Source organism: Ascaphus truei, chromosome 4 (genome assembly GCF_040206685.1).
Source record: "Ascaphus truei isolate aAscTru1 chromosome 4, aAscTru1.hap1, whole genome shotgun sequence".
Taxonomy (NCBI): Eukaryota; Metazoa; Chordata; class Amphibia; order Anura; family Ascaphidae; genus Ascaphus; species Ascaphus truei.
Window position 1 is genome coordinate 238,957,503 of NC_134486.1, and position 19,736 is coordinate 238,977,238.

Genomic DNA, 19,736 nt, shown 5'->3' on the forward strand with positions numbered 1-19,736 from the left:
TGGTCATATTATCCTCCAACCAAGCTTATATAAGTAGGGGAATGATTTCACTTAGGTAACAGCAGTGATTGTGCTCCACAGGACTCCCTATTTCTGGGAATAATAATTAAAAATAACATGCACAAATTACTGATTTGAAGGTCAAATTTGCATGTATATTTTAGTGTTGTCATTTGCCTTCTCCGTTCAAATAGTAAAGTGGATAAGAAGGGTTGAGCTGACAGTTCGCCTCTTGGCATTGATGCAGCTTCTGTCTATTATTTCAATGTCTTTCCTGGACACTCTCAGCATCTGGGGAATTTTCTTCTGTGCTCTTTATCTACATCACAAAATTCTGCTACATCGGAACTGGTGTAAATCTGCCAACAGATCAAACGTTAGCTACTTGAATAATTAATGTCATGGGCTCCAATGTACTTTTTCAAGAGCCTGTCACAGACAGTATATAAGCTCTCTACATTTGTAAACTTGGTCTTAAACCACTACATACTGGCCTAATTGAACCACGGGTGGACTCATTTTCTTCCTTTGATGTCTTAAAAGAAACTACTGTGCAAAAGCAGTAATACTACATTGCGTGTCCTGATCTGTGTGACTGAATCACTGTTTGATTTCAAGTGCTGTTTGTATTAAGTGAAGAGTTAGAACCAGGAGTGAAAAAAGGAAAGTGTGAAACAAGGTATACAGAGATACAGTTTATTGTTATCACTTTATTCGCCATAGTGCAACAATGAGCAGGATTGAGAATGCCACTCAATACACATCTTGCCACACATGTATATGCACTTGGAGCAGCTGTTCCAGGGAGTAAAAACAGAATAGAAGCTCTAAGGGCGCAGGTTGTAGAAGATACAGCAACAAATCCGGAGTCTGTTTGAAGGGATTTAAAGGAAGGAAGTCTGTGATGATGCAGCTAGTGATAGAGAGGGCAGAACACAGAAACTAGGGAAATAATAGATACCTGTATAGTTTTGAGAGAATTCTGACCAGGTGTCTGCCTCAGTTCTTAGCCCCTTAATCTAGGCTGCAGTCGGTGTGGAGTAACATTTACTCATGACCATGCACCATCATTTGTGGTTCCAGCTGATCTGTGTAAATCGATTATGCTGCTTCAGAAGCACCTCGGCAATCCCAATGGCGTCCACGAGATCCAAAGTTGCAAAATGAAAAGGTGAATAGATCAAGTTACTGCCACTCTGAGGAAAAAACGGGGAAACTCACCAGAAAAATTATGTAAAATCAATTTATTAAAATACATAAAAAAACATGAACCAAACAAAATTAGCTGCTCCTCCCATGCGTTTCATGCATCCTGTGGCGCTTTTTCCAAGGAGTATACTCCTTGAAAAAGCGCCACAGGGGTGTGGGAGGAGGAGCTAATTTAGTTTGGTTCATTTTTTTTATATCGTTTTAAATAATTAATCTAATAATCTATTCACCTCTTCATGTTCCAGGGAGTATACCACTGAGAAGTGTGAGCAGGTGGTCTCTTTGGAGTCTCAGGCGATCAAACACATTTGTTTCTGCCTTTGCTGGCGCATCACGTGAGCGGTTCGCCCAATGAGGGCAAACCAGGTCTGTGACATCATGACCGCGCCCCCAACACTCCCCCCTGAGGGCGGAATTTACAAATCCTCAAAGCAAAATGAGCGCTGAGCTCGAGCGCCAGCGTGCTCTCATTCACCCTGGCCGCAGCCTTAGAGTGCTGATCTGAAGAGGTGACTTGCAACATTGAGGGACATTGACAATCTTGAGAGGAGTTTATTGCTCACTGATCAGGCCCTTGCTGGACTAGTGGTACAGAGGGTGGAGCTGTGACAGGATCAGAAAGAGGTAGGTTGCTGGGTAAAAGTTAGAATGGGAAGCAGGGGGAAGAGGTAGAGGCAGATCGGTTCTGAGGTGACTCATACCAATAGATTTTCCAGATTGAGTGGATATATTGGGGGCGTCAGGGCAGGAATGGCAAGGCTGGGGGAGACTGATTCCTCTAGTAGCCAGGGGAATAGTTTCTCCAGCACAGAGGGGACTCAGGATACTCTGAGACCAAGAAAGATTGTGGTGGTAGGGGACTCCATTATTAAGAGAGGGCCATCTGTTGCTATGACCGCATGAACTGAAGTTTATTTTCTCCTGATAGCTCAAGTTAGGCACATTGCAGATCGGGTAGACACAATCCTGGGACTGACTCGGTGGTCATGGAGGAAGGGTTCTTAAAAATGATTTTGGGGATCTAGGCCGCAAGCTTAAGGTAAGAACCTCCAAGGTAGCATTTTCTGAAATACTACCAGTGCCATGTGCTACACCAGGGAAACAGTTGGAGATTAGGGGGTTAATACGCGGCTAAGAAGGTGTATAAGGGAGGGGTTTGAGTTTTTAGAGTGCTGGGACTCCTTTTCTGAGAGGTGCAATCTTAATGCTAGAGATGGACTGCACCTCTATGAAAAGGGACCTTCTGTGCTTGGGGGGAGAATGTTATAAAGATTGGTGGATTTTTTAAACTGGGACAGAGGGGGGAGGGACAAGAAACAGATCATGAATTTAACAGAATACATCAGAATGGGGAAATAGGTAGGGGTCATGGAGGTAGATTGGGGCAAGTGGGAGTTTGGCAAGCAGGAAGTTATTAAATACAGATAGTGCTAGAAAACTTCTAAATACTTAATACAATTGAAGTAGAAAGGCAGGAGCAGATAAGATAATAGCACAGACTGGAAAAAAAAACTTAAATGCATGCTTGCTGATGCAAGAAGCCTGACAGATAAAATGGGGGAGCTTGAATTAAAAGCTACAAGGGAGCAGTGTGATATCATAGGCATTACTGGAACATGGTGGGATGAAACTCATGACAGTTAATTTAGACGGTTATTCCCTTTTTCAGAAAGATTGCAGAAAGAGAAGAGGAGGTGATGTGTATATGTTAAACCACATTTAAAACCTATTGTAAGGGAAGATGTTTATGAAGGGAATTATGAAAATGTAGAGGCCTTTTGGATAGAAATTAGTAGTGGAGGTAAAAGCACAAAGAAAATATTTGTAGGGATATGCTATAAACCACCAAATATCTGTTTGATTGAGGAAGCCAAAAAACTTAGGTAATTGGAGAAGGCATCAAAACTAGTCCATGTTTGCATTATGGGTGATTTTAATTATCCAGACATAGACTGGGGCAATGAGATTAGCATTACAATGGAAGGAAACATGTTTTTGGGGGTGCTTTTATTGGGGACCCAACCAGGAGAGGGGCAGTACTGGATTTGGTAATATCAAACCATGTACAAGTAATAAGAAATATTTACTGCCAGGAACATTTGGGAAACAGTAATAACATGGTCTAATTTGAAATAAATTATCAAAAATCATATTATATGTGTTCAACAAAGATTTAACATTTTAGAAAGGCAGATTTTGATAAACTGAGGAATAATCTACAAGGAATACATAGCGATGACGTTTTTGGCACGACAAATGTAGAAGATAAATGGTCAGTCTTTAAATCATTGTTAGAAAAGCACACTTATCAGTGTATACCCTTGGGTAATATAAAAGAAACAAGTCAAAACCGATGTGGCTAAATAAACAGGTAGGGGAGGAATTGGAAAATAAGAGGCAGGCATTTAGATTCTTAAAGCCAGAAGGGACGGAGGTATCGTATCAGAATTATAAGCAATGTAACAAAACGGCAATCAAATTAGAAAAAATTACAAATTTAAAAAAATTGCAATAGAAAGTAAGATCAACCCTAAAAAAATATTTAAGTATCTTAATTACAAAACAATATTTCGAAAAAAGAAAATAATGGACTCTTTCAGTGTGAGATGGGCAGGTAGATTATTGGAGATAAGAAAAAAGCAAAGATATTAAACAAATTCTTTGCCTCTGTGTTTACCAGGGAAGAATCAATTGCAATAGTAGTGCCGCAGGAGGAAGCCACAACCTCAATATTAATGAACAATTGGTTAACTGAGGAAGAAGTCCATAGGCGTCTTGATAAAATTAAAGTAAATAAGGCACCTGATGGCATACATCCAAGAGTTCTCAAGGAGTTAAGCTCAGTAATAGCCAAACCATTACATTTAATATTCAAGGACTTCATTTCCACAGGCTCAGAACCACAAGATTGGCGTAAAGCAGATGTGGTGCCTACATTTAAAATGGGAGTTAGGTCACAACCGGAGAATTACAGCCCTGAAAGCCTAACATGAATAGTTGATGGTTTGATACGGGATAATATTCAGGAAAACCTAACGGATAATACAATTATTTGTAATAGCATGGATTTATGAAGGATAGATCATGCCAAACTAACGGTATTCATTTCTTTGAGGAAGTAAGTTGGAATGTATACCAGGGTAATGCAGTTGATGTGGTCTACTTAGATTTTGCAAAGGCTTTTCATACGGTTTCACACGAGGTTAGTGTACAAAATAAAGGAAATTAGACTCAAATATTTGCACCTTGATTGAAAACTGGTTGAAGTATAGACAACAGAGGGTTGTCGTAAATGAAACATTTTCAGGTTGGGCTAAAGTTGTGAGTAGAGTACCTCAATGATCGGTACTGGGACCCCTGCTTTGTAACTCGTTTATTAATCTTTGCTGATGATACTAAATTGTGCAAGGTAGTAAAATCAGAGCAGGATGTAATTTCTCTCCAGAAGGACTTGGATAGACTTTAAACTTGGATGGGTTCATGGCAGATGAGGTTTAATACAGATAAATGTAAGGTTATGTATTTGGGAAACAAGAATAAATTGTCGACTTACAAATTAAATGAGGATAAATTAGGGGAATCCTTGATGGAGAAGAATTTAGGAGTGCTTGTAGACAGCAAGCTTAGCAATAGTGTCCTAAAGCATGCAGTACAGTACAGTAGCTGCAAAAGCAAATAAGATCTTATCTTGCATTAAATGGGGAATGGATGGAAGGGAAGTAAACATAATTATGTCCCTCTATAAAGCATTAGGCCACCACTCCAACGAAAAGACAGTATGGAAAAAGTGCAGAGAAGAGCCACCAAATTAATAAAGGGGATGGATAATCTGACGGTCCTTAATTATAGCAAAAACTGCAGAGCTGCAAAGCGATCCGGTGATGTCATTGTAGCGACGTCGCAGTGCTACATGTGAACAGGCCAAAGAGATTTGTAGCGCTACTGCAGGGAGACATGGCCAGATTGGTTGTTTGATGATGCACTGTGATTGGCCATGCAAAGCATGTGATGCTGCCGTCGTGTGTGAATAACAAAATCTCAAATCGCTTGAGGAGACAAACACTTTGCAGTACGTCGCGGCGCTTACGTCACACTTGGTATGTGCACTTGTATTGGTTTGTTTTCTATTGTTTTTGCGCGGTTTTTGGTAGAATCACGGCCTTATGAGGAGAGGCTAGCTAAATTAGATTTGTTTACATTAGAAAAGAGGCGTCTAAGATGGGCTCTGATAACTATATACAAATAAATTCGGGGACAATACTTGGTGCTTTCAAAATAACTATTCATCCCAAGGGCAGTACAGTTTTGAAAAAAATAGCTGCAAAATTATTATTTGCTAATATTGCCTTAACCTATACCGATGTGTAGTACAACGTACAGACGCTCGACAATGTTAAAAATAGAACCTAAATTGCAAATTGGTTTCATAGAAAAACTTTACATCAATATGTCTATCAAGCTATATGTGTCATCCTTCACTGAGCCCTGCGCCATAAAAGCTTCATTATATTTCAAGGACATTTCTTCCGAATCTTGGCCAGCCAAGGAAATGCCATGCATCTTGGGACTGTAGGAGCTCCTTACATATTTTATTTATTTTCCCTGTTGTATTTCTATCTTGTTTGACGCTCCAGTTATACTTGAAATACAATCAGCCGTGTGCCTGTTATTACTACAGGCAGCCTGCAAAGGGCTGATTACATTGCATGTCACCAACACAAATAATGCTATTTTCGGCTCTAATATTGTATTTGTGTTGGGAAGATGTAGTTATTTATGAAATATGAATCTGCATATTTTTATTTTATGAGTGTCTGGCTCTTAAACTGTCCATGTTTTGTTGGTAAATATATGTTTTGCTCCCTTTTGGATGCACCCGTGTCTGTCTTCATTCATGCTGTATACCAGGGCTGTCAAACTTATGGCTCACAAAATGTCGCCATGTCGCCATGTCGCCATGTCGCCAATGCCCACGAGCCGGCGGGGAAGAGCTGGGACAGGATTCGCAGTGACTACTGGGTCTCCGCAAGCCCTGGAGGTTGCAGCAAGGCTCGTTCCTCCTCCCCCTGCTGGTGGGCTCGTTCCTCCTCCCCCTGCTGGTGGGCTCGTTTCTCCTCCCGCTGCTGGTGGGCTCGTTCCTCTTCCCCCGCTGGTGCTCGGCTCTGCCTTTTCAACTGCTGTGCTCCGGCAGAGGGTCACGCAGCACCGGAGGCTCCCCAAAGTAATATGTGGGGCAGGTGTGGGACTATTGTGGGGGAGAGGGGCTTATGTGGGGCGGGGGGGTATTGTGTGTGGATGTGGGTGAATATGGTGGGGGGAGGTGCATTGTGTGTATTGTGGGCAGTAGGGGTATTGTGTGTGTATATATTGTGGGTCACGGGGGTATTGTGTATGTGTATGTATTGTGGGTCAAGGAGTATTGTGTGTGTATGGGGGGGAGAACAAAAGTGAGAGGGAAGGGTTGAGGGGAGAGAGTTGAGAGGGAAAGGGTTGGGGGAGAGAGGTTATGGATGGGGAGAGGGAGAAGAAATGGGGGCGAGAGATTATGGATGGGGAGAGAGAAGGGATGGAGAGGTGGGAGATATACCAACGACGGCTACATATTTTTAATAAGGAAAATGCAAGAAAAAAGTGTACGTGTAGGTTATTGTAACGGTTTATAAAAGAAATTCCAGGTGCGGCCCGAGTCTTGCAGTTGGACTTAAGAATCAGCCCCCAAACTATTCTGAGGTTAACGAGCCGACTGTATACCTTGGATACACAGAGAGTGGGGGTAATTTAATTTGCATATTGTTCAAAACCAGTTGGGGACAAATCACATTCACTTGTTCCTTTTATAATTACTTACACTCCTAAGTTAAATCATACTGGATGTTGACTAAATTATTATTTCTTGAAAACATTTCGGACAAAGAAATGGGAATGACTTTGCTATTCTGGTAAACATATTGTGCGCTCCATGATTTAACATTTTACCCTTGCTAACTAAACACATGTTGCAGAAGTCAGTAGACATGAACAGCATTTGTTACAATTTACATGATATAATATAAGTATATATTTTTAACAATTTGTATTTTTTTATTTTCAGATGTAGGTGTACAGAAATTAGGAGGGAGGGATGTGGGGGGAACAAATAAGATAAAGGTGGTGAGGGGGAGACGAGAGCAGTTTCATTTAATTGTACAATAGGCAGACTATATTGGGAGGCATGTATTTATCAACAATGTGTTATAATCAGAGGAACAACTGTGTTGCATCTTAGGAAAGGTTAAGCTCGCAAGTCCTCGCTAGAGGAGATGTCTTCATGAAAGGTTGTTAGCCCAGGGAGCCAGACCCACTCTAATTTAGGGATGGCATTATTTAATATTGCAGTAGGTGTTTTTGCATTTCTAAAATATGTTTCACTTTCTTTAAGAAAATGTGAAATGGGTGTGTATTTGTCTGCTTCCACTGCAACGTTATAGTACATTGTGCTGCTGTCAAGAGCTGAGCAATCAGTTTATTAGTGTTAGAAGGGATGTCTGGAATTGGCTTACCCAGGATCATTATCAAAGGGGCAAACAGAATATGAATCCCTAGTGCCTGATGGACTTGTTCTTTGATTTTCAACCAAAAAGAAATTATCTTTGGAACCTTCCAGAATATACTGTATGATAGAGAGAGATCCTGTGCCCACAGCCTCGCCAGCAAAGTGCACTGGTGCCTTTACAGTGTTTATATGTGCCAGCCTAACTGGGGTCATGCACCATCTCATCAGAATATTATCATCTATTTTCTTTGATAATTGGCAAATGGATGAGCGGGAAGCGGCTTATCATATATCTGTCCAATCTTCATCGGTAATTTCCATTTCAATGTCTCTCTCCCATACAGTCATATAATTATGTTTATCCTGCCTATTTAGGGAGCTCAAGATGGAGTATGCAGCTGAGATCAGGAGAGTTCATTATTGAACAGTACAGTATATCATTATCTTATTTTTTTTACAAAATAGAATATAGACATGGTAGCCATGTCCGATGTAAGTAATCAGATCACACTTTTTACAGTACATCATTTCTATTTCATTACTGAACAAGCAGACGTCTAATTACTTCTGCTATACAACGGCTGCATAGAGTGGTGGACAGAGTAGGCCAGTAGTAATTTGTATAGATTTTGTACAGTTTATTGAGCAAACTGTACAACACTTTGAGTGGTTTAACATAAGGGTAATATTGCTATTACCCGGTTTTTCACCACCTCAGAGGTCTCTTAAAAGGCATGTAAAGCTGATGTACAGCAAACCAAGAAGACTTTAATATTAACATGTTGGCCTTTTATAATTTATCACAAACATCAAAATACCAGTCTCAATGCAGCAGCATATCCTTCACATTCAAATTCATTGTATAGAATGTAACGAGCTTCCCTTAACAAACCGTGTCTAGTTTCTGAAAATGGTATTTAGACACATAGTTATGTCACTACTTATAAGAGTTGGTCTTAAATTAAAAGCGCATTTGCAAAGAAAACTCATGCACCGCAGTAAAAATCCTGTATGAATGTCATTTAATGCTTCCAACAGGGTGTTTTTTAGATTGTTCTACTAAGGGCAAGGAAACCCACAACATATACCTGAAGCTCTAAAAAAAAAAAAAAATGGGTGCTTGTGACACCCAATGTCTGTCCCTAATGCCATAAAACTCTCTTCAGAAACCCATAAGAGGACTTTATTTGCTCTAAGAACAAGGAGTGGGTGGTGCTAGCATCAGAGTTATTTAAGGCAGGTAATCTCCTTTCAAAAGATGTCCCTTGAATTAGAGATGCTACCTCACCCTATGATTTACATTCATAATAACAGTTAGGATATATACAGATGTAGCCGGACCTAACGTCGGCGTGGCTGCGGGTGAAACTCCAAAAAACAAAGGCGCCTGAGGAAGTGGTTGCTGCGACAGCGCTGTGGGGGGTCCATTCGGAGCGTTCATAGGACCTCACGCTGTGGCGGCCATGCCAACATTAAGTCCGGCTACATTTTTGTATTATAAAAGCCTGAACTGGCTCCCCACATACTGTATTAGAAGGAGAGGTTCATCCAGTTTAGGGTTTTACAACAACCATCCCAAATCACAAAGCTATTCTGGAGGAACATTCTTGCATAATTAGGAGTCAAAGGGCAACCCTAGTGTCAATTCATAATCATTCTTTGTGCCGCTGATTGTGGTGTATTAGAATAAGTACAGTAATATGCACGTATATCATTTACATATTCAAGCTTTAAAAATATATCCCGGTTGAGGTTGCCGGGCAGGTAATAGAATCTAGCTTTATGTTACCAGTTATCAAAATCATGAGGAGTTAATCCCCAGATGCGCTGTATCTCCTCTATCTACTCTATGAGCGTGTTAATCTTAATATATAAAATCGAAAGGTTGGTACTAGCTGCGGTGAATCTGATTGGTCCATGGCCACCCCAACTCTCATTGGCCAAGAGGTACGCCCCACTGACACACCTCCCACACGACTCTCATTGGCCAAAAGTTACAGTGACATCACTGACACACACCTACTTCACTCTCACACACTTGCACTGACAGCATACGCCCACAGAACCCCTGCGGAGTCCTTGGTAAGTTTACAACACACACACACACACAGTCACTGTCATCCCACACATATAGTCACTGTCATCCCACAACTCAGTCATGCTGTCACCCCTGTTGTGTACACACACACACACACACTCCACACACACACACTCACTGTCAACCCACACACTCACACTGACCACACAGTCATCCCACAACTCACAGTCATGCTGTCACCCCTGTGTACACACTGCTTTCTCCCCTGTAGCTAACACTCATGCTTACTCCCCTGTGCACATGGCCGGACAAACGCACACACGACGACACTACCACGCACGATGAACACTCCCTGTAGCCCTGCACTCTACCTTTATGCCTTACTAAAAACACATATATTACAATAAATATATATTAAAATAATGGTGTGCGCAGTTTTAATTTCTATTACACAAATGGCCGCACGTACCTTCACCTACGCACTCTTTATTAACTTTCTAAAATGGCCGCCACACCAACTTACAACATGTACCTTACATTGACATTATACAATGTCCCGCTCCCTCCCCGACGCTCAGTCACCTCCCTCCCTGGCGCTCACTCACCTCCCTCCCCGGCGCTCACTCCCCTCCCTCCCCGGCGCTCACTCACCTCCCTCCCCAGCGCTCACTTCCCTCCCTCCCCGGCGGGTGGACAGGCAGTGGGCAGGCAGCCTGCAGCTGCCTCGCGGCGCCGAGTGCCTAAGATGGCGGTGCCCGGAAGGAGAGGTGACATATCTGTGTGTGTGTGTGTCACTGTGTGTATGTGTGTGTCACTGTGTGTGTGTGTGGGGGACACTGTGTGTGTGTCAGACACTGTAGGGTGGGGACCGGAGCTGCGCCTCCCCCCCCCCCCTCCTAGCGGGAAATTTAACTCACGGCAACGCCGGGTCTCTCAGCTAGTGTTTTACATATAACGATATAACATGCTCAGTCTGTATTCCCCCTCCCTCCCTATCCCAATCCAAAATTTTTGTTTTTGTACCCTTCCCAGTCCCTTCCCTTCTTTTGTTGTACCCCTGCTCCCCCTCTCCTTCTTGAAACCCCTAATAAAATTTGAGTAATATTTTTTTTATCTATCTATATTGCGGTTATTAGGAATCTACAGATATAGTAAGACTTAGGCCGCGCGTATAGTGCCCGTGACGTGACGGGTGATGTCACCCGTCGCCATCATCGCTAGCGAAAGTTATATTTCGCTTTACGGCGGCATCGCGGGCTGTCTGGCATTTGATTGGTTCAGGGGTTGTCACATGAGGCGACAGCCCTTGAAAAATCAAATATTGCCAGCTTCCAAATTTGGTGACGCTTACTATAAGCGCACGCGGCGGCAATGTATTTGTTTTGGGGCGACGTCGCCCATCGCGGGCACTATACGCACGGCCTTAGACTGCGCTTATGGTGACGGCGATGCAACAGCACGGCATAACAAATATATTGCCGCCGTTGCGTGCGCTTATAGCAGAAGCGTTGCGACAGAGCGATGGCTTGGTCGAGATCGCTGGAAGTCAAGTCAAGTTGATGTTTCCAGCGACCGCAGCGTGACGTCGCTGTCGCCGGCACTATAAGCGCAGCCTTACTGTCCCCGGTGCCGCGGACGAACAAGCGAAAGTCTGCGGTGCTGGGGACAGTGTCTGCCGGGATGGAGCTGCGCGAGGTCCATGCTTCTGAATGGGAACCCCCTGCTGTGTTAACTCATTTGCGGCACCGAAGACAGTCTTGCTACATCTGTAGTTCACTGTCTGCTTCCCTTGCTTTGAAAATCCGAGAGCAAGTAAGATAGCTTAGTTTAATATTTAGTTTTTAAAAAGTCTTTATTTGAAGGCTGTATATTATTGTAGATCCAGTTAAATAAAGCTGCAGCAAGGAAAACATAAACTAGTAAGTTTTTCCATAGGATCAGTTGCAGCCTGAGGTTTCCATAGTAACAGCGAGCTTATGCAGCACCGCAGAGAAGCTGCTGGCGGGAGAGAAATCAGCATTTCAAAAGCGGCCAATCTTGTACTTGTAACCCTTTCCCACCCAGAGGGGTCAGCAACACAAAACCCCAAAGCATTACTGGTCACTCTAAGAACAGTGGGGGGTTAAAGAGCATTCATCTATGACAAGCTCAAAAAAGTCACACCTTAAGGGGCCTACGAAACAGACACTATAAATGGTTTTATTGATGTTAAATTGACAAGAGTCTATTTTAAATGTTTTTTCCCCCAATATGTGAATGTGTGAGTGAACATATTAGATAATCAGAGAGTAGTTCCATAGAATAAATGAAAGATAAGAGTTATTTGATGTATATATAATTCAGTGTCATTTTTTTCTTAATTGTTTAAGTTTATTTTTGTTGCCAGTTCTGAAGCAGTATAAATAAGGTGACCATATTTTTAAAGTGGCAAACTGGGGACAAATACAAAATTATTTGTTAATCATATTTCACTCACGCACCTTGCTTTCTCTTCTCTCTTCCCCTTCACTATCACTCCCCCCCTCTTACCCCATTCTTCCCCCCACACTATCTCACATTCACCTCTCACTCCTCCACCTCTCCTCCATCCCTCCTACACGACCTCTCTCACTCCCTCAATGCCCCTTTCCTCTCACACTCAATCTCCCCCACCCCACACACCTCTCTTCTAACCCCCCATCCTATCTCTCACTCCCCGCCACCCACTCTCTCACTCCCCGCCACCCTCTCTCTCACTCCCCACTACCCCTCTCTCGCTACCCCACCCTCTCTCACTCCCCGCCACCCACTCTGTCACTCCCCGCCACCCTCTCTCTCACTCCCCGCCACCCTCTCTCTCACTTCCCACTACCCCTCTCTCGCTACCCCACCCTCTCTCACTCCCTGCCACCCTCTCTCACTCCCCACTACCCCTCTCTCGCTACCCCACCCTCTCTCGCTCCCCCCCACCCTCTCTCGCTCTCCCCCACCCCTCTCTCGCTCCCCACCCTCTCTCGCTCCCCACCACCCCTCTCTCGCTCCCCACCACCCCTCTCTCACTCCCCACCACCCCTCTTACTCCATTTTTACACCCCCTCTCTCCCTTTGTACAAACCCTCCATTTTTACACCCCTCTCCCTCCTATTTTTACACCAACCCTTTCCCCCCTCAATTTTTAAACCTACTCCTCCCTCTGTCTTTACACCCCCCTTCCTCCCTCCGTCTTTACACCCCCCTCCGTTTTTACAACCCCCCTCCCTCCTTCTTTACACCCCCTCCCTCCATCTTTACACCTCCCCTCCACCCTCCCTCCCCTCTGTCTTTACACCCCCCTTCCCCCATCTGTCTTTAAACCCTCCCTCCCTCCCCTCTGTCTTTACACCCTCCCTCCCCTCTGTCTTTACACCCTCCCTCCCCTCTGTCTTTACACCCCCCTTCCCCCCATCTGTCTTTACACCCTCCCTCCCTCCCCTCTGTCTTTACACCCTCCCTCCCTCCCCTCTGTCTTTACACCCTCCCTCCCTCCCCTCTGTCTTTACACCCTCCCTCCCTCCCCTCTGTCTTTACACCCTCCCTCCCTCCCCTCTGTCTTTACACCCTCCCTCCCCTCTGTCTTTACACCCTCCCTCCCCTCTGTCTTTACACCCTCCCTCCCTCCCCTCTGTCTTTACACCCTCCCTCCCTCCCTTCTGTCTTTACACCCTCCCTCCCTCCCCTCTGTCTTTACACCCTCCCTCCCTCCCCTCTGTCTTTACACCCTCCCTCCCCTCTGTCTTTACACCCTCCCTCCCTCCCCTGTCTTTACACCCTCCCTCCCTCCCCTCTGTCTTTACACCCTCCCTCCCTCCCCTCTGTCTTTACACCCTCCCTCCCCTCTGTCTTTACACCCTCCCTCCCCTCTGTCTTTACACCCTCCCTCCCCTCTGTCTTTACACCCTCCCTCCCCTCTGTCTTTACACCCTCCCTCCCTCCCCTCTGTCTTTACACCCTCCCTCCCCTCTGTCTTTACACCCTCCCTCCCTTCTGTCTTTACACCCTTCCTCCCTCCCCTCTGTCTTTACACCCTTCCTCCCTCCCCTCTGTCTTTACACCCTCCCTCCCTCTCCTCTGTCTTTACACCCTCCCTCCCCCCTCCCTCCTCCCCTCCCCCCTCCCTCCCCCCTCCCTCCCCCCTCCCTCCCCCCTCCCTCCCCCCTCCCTCCCCTCTGTCTTTACACCCTCCCTCCCCTCTGTCTTTACACCCTCCCTCCCCTCTGTCTTTACAATCTCCCTCCCTCCCTTCTGTCTTTACACCCTCCCTCCCCTCTGTCTTTACACCCTCCCTCCCTCTGTCTTTACACCCTCCCCTCTGTCTTTTCACCCTCCCTCCCTCCCCTCTGTCTTTACACCCTCCCTCCCCTCTGTCTTTACACCCTCCCTCCCTCCCCTCTGTCTTTTCACCCTCCCTCCCTCCCCTCTGTCTTTACACCCTCCCTCCCCTCTGTCTTTACACCCTCCCTCCCTCCCCTCTGTCTTTACACCCTCCCTCCCTCCCCTCTGTCTTTAAACCCTCCCTCCCCACTGTCTTTACACCCTCCCTCCCTCCCCACTGTCTTTACACCCTCCCTCCCTCCCCTCTGTCTTTACACCCTCCCTCCCTCCCCTCTGTCTTTACACCCTCCCTCCCTCCCCTCTGTCTTTACACCCTCCCTCCCTCCCCTCTGTCTTTACACCCTCCCTCCCTCCCCTCTGTCTTTACACCCTCCCTCCCTCCCCTCTGTCTTTACACCCTCCCTCCCTCCCCTCTGTCTTTACACCCTCCCTCCCTCCCCTCTGTCTTTACACCCTCCCTCCCCTCTGTCTTTACACCCTCCCTCCCCTCTGTCTTTACACCCTCCCTCCCCTCTGTCTTTACATCCTCCCTCCCCTCTGTCTTTACACCCTCCCTCCCCTCTGTCTTTACACCCTCCCTCCCTCCCCTCTGTCTTTACACCCTCCCTCCCTCCCCTCTGTCTTTACACCCTCCCTCCCTCCCCTCTGTCTTTACACCCTCCCTCCCTCCCCTCTGTCTTTACACCCTCCCTCCCTCCCCTCTGTCTTTACACCCTCCCTCCCTCCCCTCTGTCTTTACACTCTCCCTCCCTCCCGTCTTTACACCCTCCCTCCCGTCTTTACACCCTCCCTCCCTCCCGTCTTTACACCCTCCCTCCCTCTGTCTTTACACCCTCCCTCCCTCTGTCTTTACACCCTCCCTCCCTCCCCTCTGTCTTTACACCCTCCCTCCCTCCCCTCTGTCTTTACACCCTCCCTCCCTCCCCTCTGTCTTTACACCCTCCCTCCCTCCCCTCTGTCTTTACACCCTCCCTCCTCCTTCAAGGCCATCTCCTTGATAAAGGCAATCTATTTGACGAAATGTTGGACCTTTGGTGGCACAATAAACTGCACCTTTAGAAAGACCGTGTGCCTGCTTCCATTCCTTTGCTTAAGTACCTCTGGGATGTCTGGACCTCCCTGGATACAGTGCACCGGCAGATAAGTACCCCCCTCCAGCACCTACCAGCGGTGTGCATGTGCTTCTACATATGACTTTACACCCTCCCTCCCCTCTGTCTTTACACCCTCCCTCCCTCCCCTCTGTCTTACACCCTCCCTCCCTCCCCTCTGTCTTTACACCCTCCCTCCCTCCCCTCTGTCTTTACACCCTCCCTCCCTCCCCTCTGTCTTTACACCCTCCCTCCCCTCTGTCTTTACACCCTCCCTCCCTCCCCTCTGTCTTTACACCCTCCCTCCCTCCCCTCTGTCTTTACACCCTCCCTCCTTCCCCTCTGTCTTTACACCCTCCCTCCCCTCTGTCTTTACACTCTCCCTCCCCTCTGTCTTTACACCCTCCCTCCCTCCCCTCTGTCTTTACACCCTCCCTCCCCTCTGTCTTTACACCCTCCCTCCCTCCCCTCTGTCTTTACACCCTCCCTCCCCTCTGTCTTTACACCCTCCCTCCCTCCCCTCTGTCTTTACACCCTCCCTCCCTCCCCTCTGTCTTTACACCCTCCCTCCCTCCCCTCTGTCTTTACACCCTCCCTCCCTCCCCTCTGTCTTTACACCCTCCCTCCCGTCTTTACACCCTCCCTCCCTCCTGTCTTTACACCCTCCCTCCCTCTGTCTTTACACCCTCCCTCCCCTCTGTCTTTACACCCTCCCTCCCTCCCCTCTGTCTTTACACCCTCCCTCCCTCCCCTCTGTCTTTACACCCTCCCTCCCTCCCCTCTGTCTTTACACCCTCCCTCCTTCCCCTCTGTCTTTACACCCTCCCTCCCCTCTGTCTTTACACTCTCCCTCCCCTCTGTCTTTACACCCTCCCTCCCTCCCCTCTGTCTTTACACCCTCCCTCCCTCCCCTCTGTCTTTACACCCTCCCTCCCCTCTGTCTTTACACCCTCCCTCCCCTCTGTCTTTACACCCTCCCTCCCTCCCCTCTGTCTTTACACCCTCCCTCCCTCCCCTCTGTCTTTACACCCTCCCTCCCTCCCCTCTGTCTTTACACCCTCCCTCCCTCCCGTCTTTACACCCTCCCTCCCGTCTTTACACCCTCCCTCCCTCCTGTCTTTACACCCTCCCTCCCTCCCCTCTGTCTTTACACCCTCCCTCCCTCCCCTCTGTCTTTACACCCTCCCTCCCTCCCTCCCCTCTGTCTTTACACTCTCCCTCCTTCCCCTCTGTCTTTACACTCTCCCTCCTTCCCCTCTGTCTTTACACTCTCCCTCCTTCCCCTCTGTCTTTACACCCTCCCTCCCTCCCCTCTGTCTTTACACCCTCCCTCCCCTCTGTCTTTACACCCTCCCTCCCCTCTGTCTTTACTCCCTCCCTCCCTCCCCTCTGTCTTTACACCCTCCCTCCCTCCCCTCTGTCTTTACACCCTCCCTCCCTCCCCTCTGTCTTTACACCCTCCCTCCCCTCTGTCTTTACACTCTCCCTCCTTCCCCTCTGTCTTTACACTCTCCCTCCCTCCCCTCTGTCTTTACACCCTCCCTCCCCTCTGTCTTTACACCCTCCCTCCCCTCTGTCTTTACACCCTCCCTCCCCTCTGTCTTTACACCCTCCCTCCCCTCTGTCTTTACACCCTCCCTCCCTCCCCTCTGTCTTTACACTCTCCCTCCCTCCCCTCTGTCTTTACACCCTCCCTCCCCTCTGTCTTTACACCCTCCCTCCCCTCTGTCTTTACACCCTCCCTCCCCTCTGTCTTTACACCCTCCCTCCCGCCCCTCTGTCTTTACACTCTCCCTCCCTCCCCTCTGTCTTTACACTCCCGTTACCCTCCCCTCTGTCCTTACACCCCCCTCCCTCCCCTCTGTCTTTACACCCTCCCTCCCCTCTGTCTTTACACTCCCCCTCCCTCCCCTCTGTCTTTATACTCCCGTCACCCTCTCCGTTGTTACAAACCCCCCCCCCCTTCAGTTTTACATACCACTCCGCCTTACCTTGGATAGCACTGTGCAGAGAGAACAAGTTGTAGCTTCAGCAGGATCACAGCAAAAGCAAGCCAGACCTTACTATTGGCTCGGCAAGCCTGGTGTTAGTTCCTGCTGCAGTGGAGCGTGGCAGCAGCGTGGGAAAGCAGCCTGCTCTGGCAACTAAAACATCTAATCTGTAGCTGTTTCAAAATTGGCGCTACAGGAGGTTTGTAGTGACAATTTCAAAACCGGTACTAATGAGATGTTTAAGGCTTGTAATATAGTGCGCTACTGTGCGCACGCGTCAATGATAATTGCAGGGTGTGAGCCTGACGTTGCTATACTTGAGACGCGTGCGAGGCCGTGATCGTTAGCGAGGCAGATCTTTGGAAATACAAGTAATTTGTATTTTCGCGCTGCTGCCACGTCACGTGACTCTGCAAGCCAATCACAGCGCGGCCCTATAGAAACTAAACGTGCGCACCACGTGCATGCACAATGCCGTGCGTGTGCCCGCACGCACACTAGCGCATACTATATTACAACCCTAATAGCTTACTAAATAGGCCCACTTAATTATCCCAGAATGTAACACGGCACAGTACTGCATCATTCCAAATATTCTGTACTGTCATCAAAGCCATTTTTACATGAAGACGAGATAAGAGGCAATTGCCATTTATAATATCTGTGCCCGTTGGACAGGAAAAAAATGGTTTGGTAGACCTTACCGTGAAGAATGCTTGTTGGTGGGCATTTAATAACACTTTAGATTTGAGGGGTGGGAAATTGTGCTCCAACATCCCTACAATCCCAGCCCATTTGCTGAGACATTGATGACTTTAGTATATTTCTGAAGGGTTATAGTCCGCATCGTAAGAGGAGCGCCTCATGAGTCTGGCTGTCGCGAGAGCATGGTGAAGCCAATAGTTTTGGCATGACTTACCAAAATAAAGCTCAGAATAAAATCGAAGAAGAAGAGAAGAAATAGAAAATAAGAGCAGCAAGACATGCATTGGAATAGGGGAAGCTGCACACTATCATCAAACCATGTGTACTAGAAAATTACCACTTTACGTACATTATTGCAGTTACAATAGTGTTGGGGCTATAGAAGACATTTCTCAAAAGGAGCTGGCTGATTTATGGTTAATTTGCCCTGGAAGCAGCAGCAACACCTTAAAAAAAAATATCTCATATCCCGTAAACGCCCTTATTCCCGGGCAGATTTGTCTGTGAGTAGATACAGGCATGTGGAAGAATGCTTAATCAGACGTTCATGTGGGCACTGATTCTGTTACTGTAGTCAAGTCAAGAAGGTTTTTTTTCTGTTTTTCCTACTGCTGCCTAGCAGCTTTTTAGCATTGCTCTCACATGTAAATGAACTAGACACTGGGAATGTAAAGTAGGCTCGTTGAAGCAGGTGGGAGCTCCCCTGCTGGTTGCTGCTACCCTTGCAGTGGAATGTAGGAAAGATATGAGTCACATTGCTCATCTGAATTCAAAGCAAAGAATTTTTGATCCTGGGCACATACAAAGGGGAAATGTATATCAGCCGCAACTTAATGTGATGCATGAAATGATTTAGGTAACACAGCCATGGAAAAGGGCACTGCTGATGTGAATAAGTTAAGCAAACATGTATTATTCTGTCAAATATTTCAACTTATCTATTCATTTTTTCAATGTGAGTTACATATGTTTTTCCTGTACTTTTTTCATCCACATTAGCACTTTATTTTCTTTATGAAGGATACTGTATCTCATATCCATTGCAAGCAATGTTGTGGTGTGTATCCTCTTGATTGATTATACCATTACATTTCTTGTTATGTGGAAGTTAAAGGCAAAGGAAAAAAGTATTCGACAATGAACATGGTGAACAGGGCTATGAACTGATTTACTACTGACACTTATATAGTCATTTTTACTATACAATATATATTGGTCTAGGACATTTGGTAGCGGACATTTTGCCGTGACCAAATGACCGCCGGCGCTTTACCGTGTCTCACCTCACCACTGGGACCTGTCGCCGCCAGCCGCATCGTCGATAAGGTAAGTGCCTAAATTTAACCCTTACCCTAAAACCTCTTACCCTAAGCCCTTAGCCTAAAACCTCTTACCCTAAGCCCGTACCCTAAAATATCTTACCCTAAGCCCTTACCCTAAAACCTCTTACCTTAAAAGCACCTACCCTAAGCCCTTAACCAATAACCTCTTAACCTAAAACCGCCTACCCTAAAACCTCATACCCTAAAACCCCTACCCTAAAACCCCTACCCTAAAACCCCTACCCTAAAACCCCTACCCTAAAACCCCTACCCTAAAACCTCTTACCCTAAAACCTCTTACCCTAAAACCTCTTACCCTAAGCCCTTACCCTAAAACCTCTTGCACTAAATGACCACCGGCTCTTTGCGGTGACTCACCTCACCACCAGGACCTATCACCACCAGCCTCATAGTCGCTAAGGTAAGTGTCTGAACTTAACCCTTACCCTAAAACCCCCTACCCAAAGCCCTTACCCTAAAACCTCTTACCCTAAGCCC

At 46.6% G+C, this 19,736-nt stretch overlaps 1 protein-coding gene across 3 annotated transcripts in view; it reads left to right on the plus strand.

The window, feature by feature from the left end:
- SMYD3 (SET and MYND domain containing 3) overlaps nucleotides 1-19,736 on the plus strand; it is a 1,022,776-nt gene that overhangs the window by 491,038 nt on the left and 512,002 nt on the right. The window lies entirely within an intron of this gene.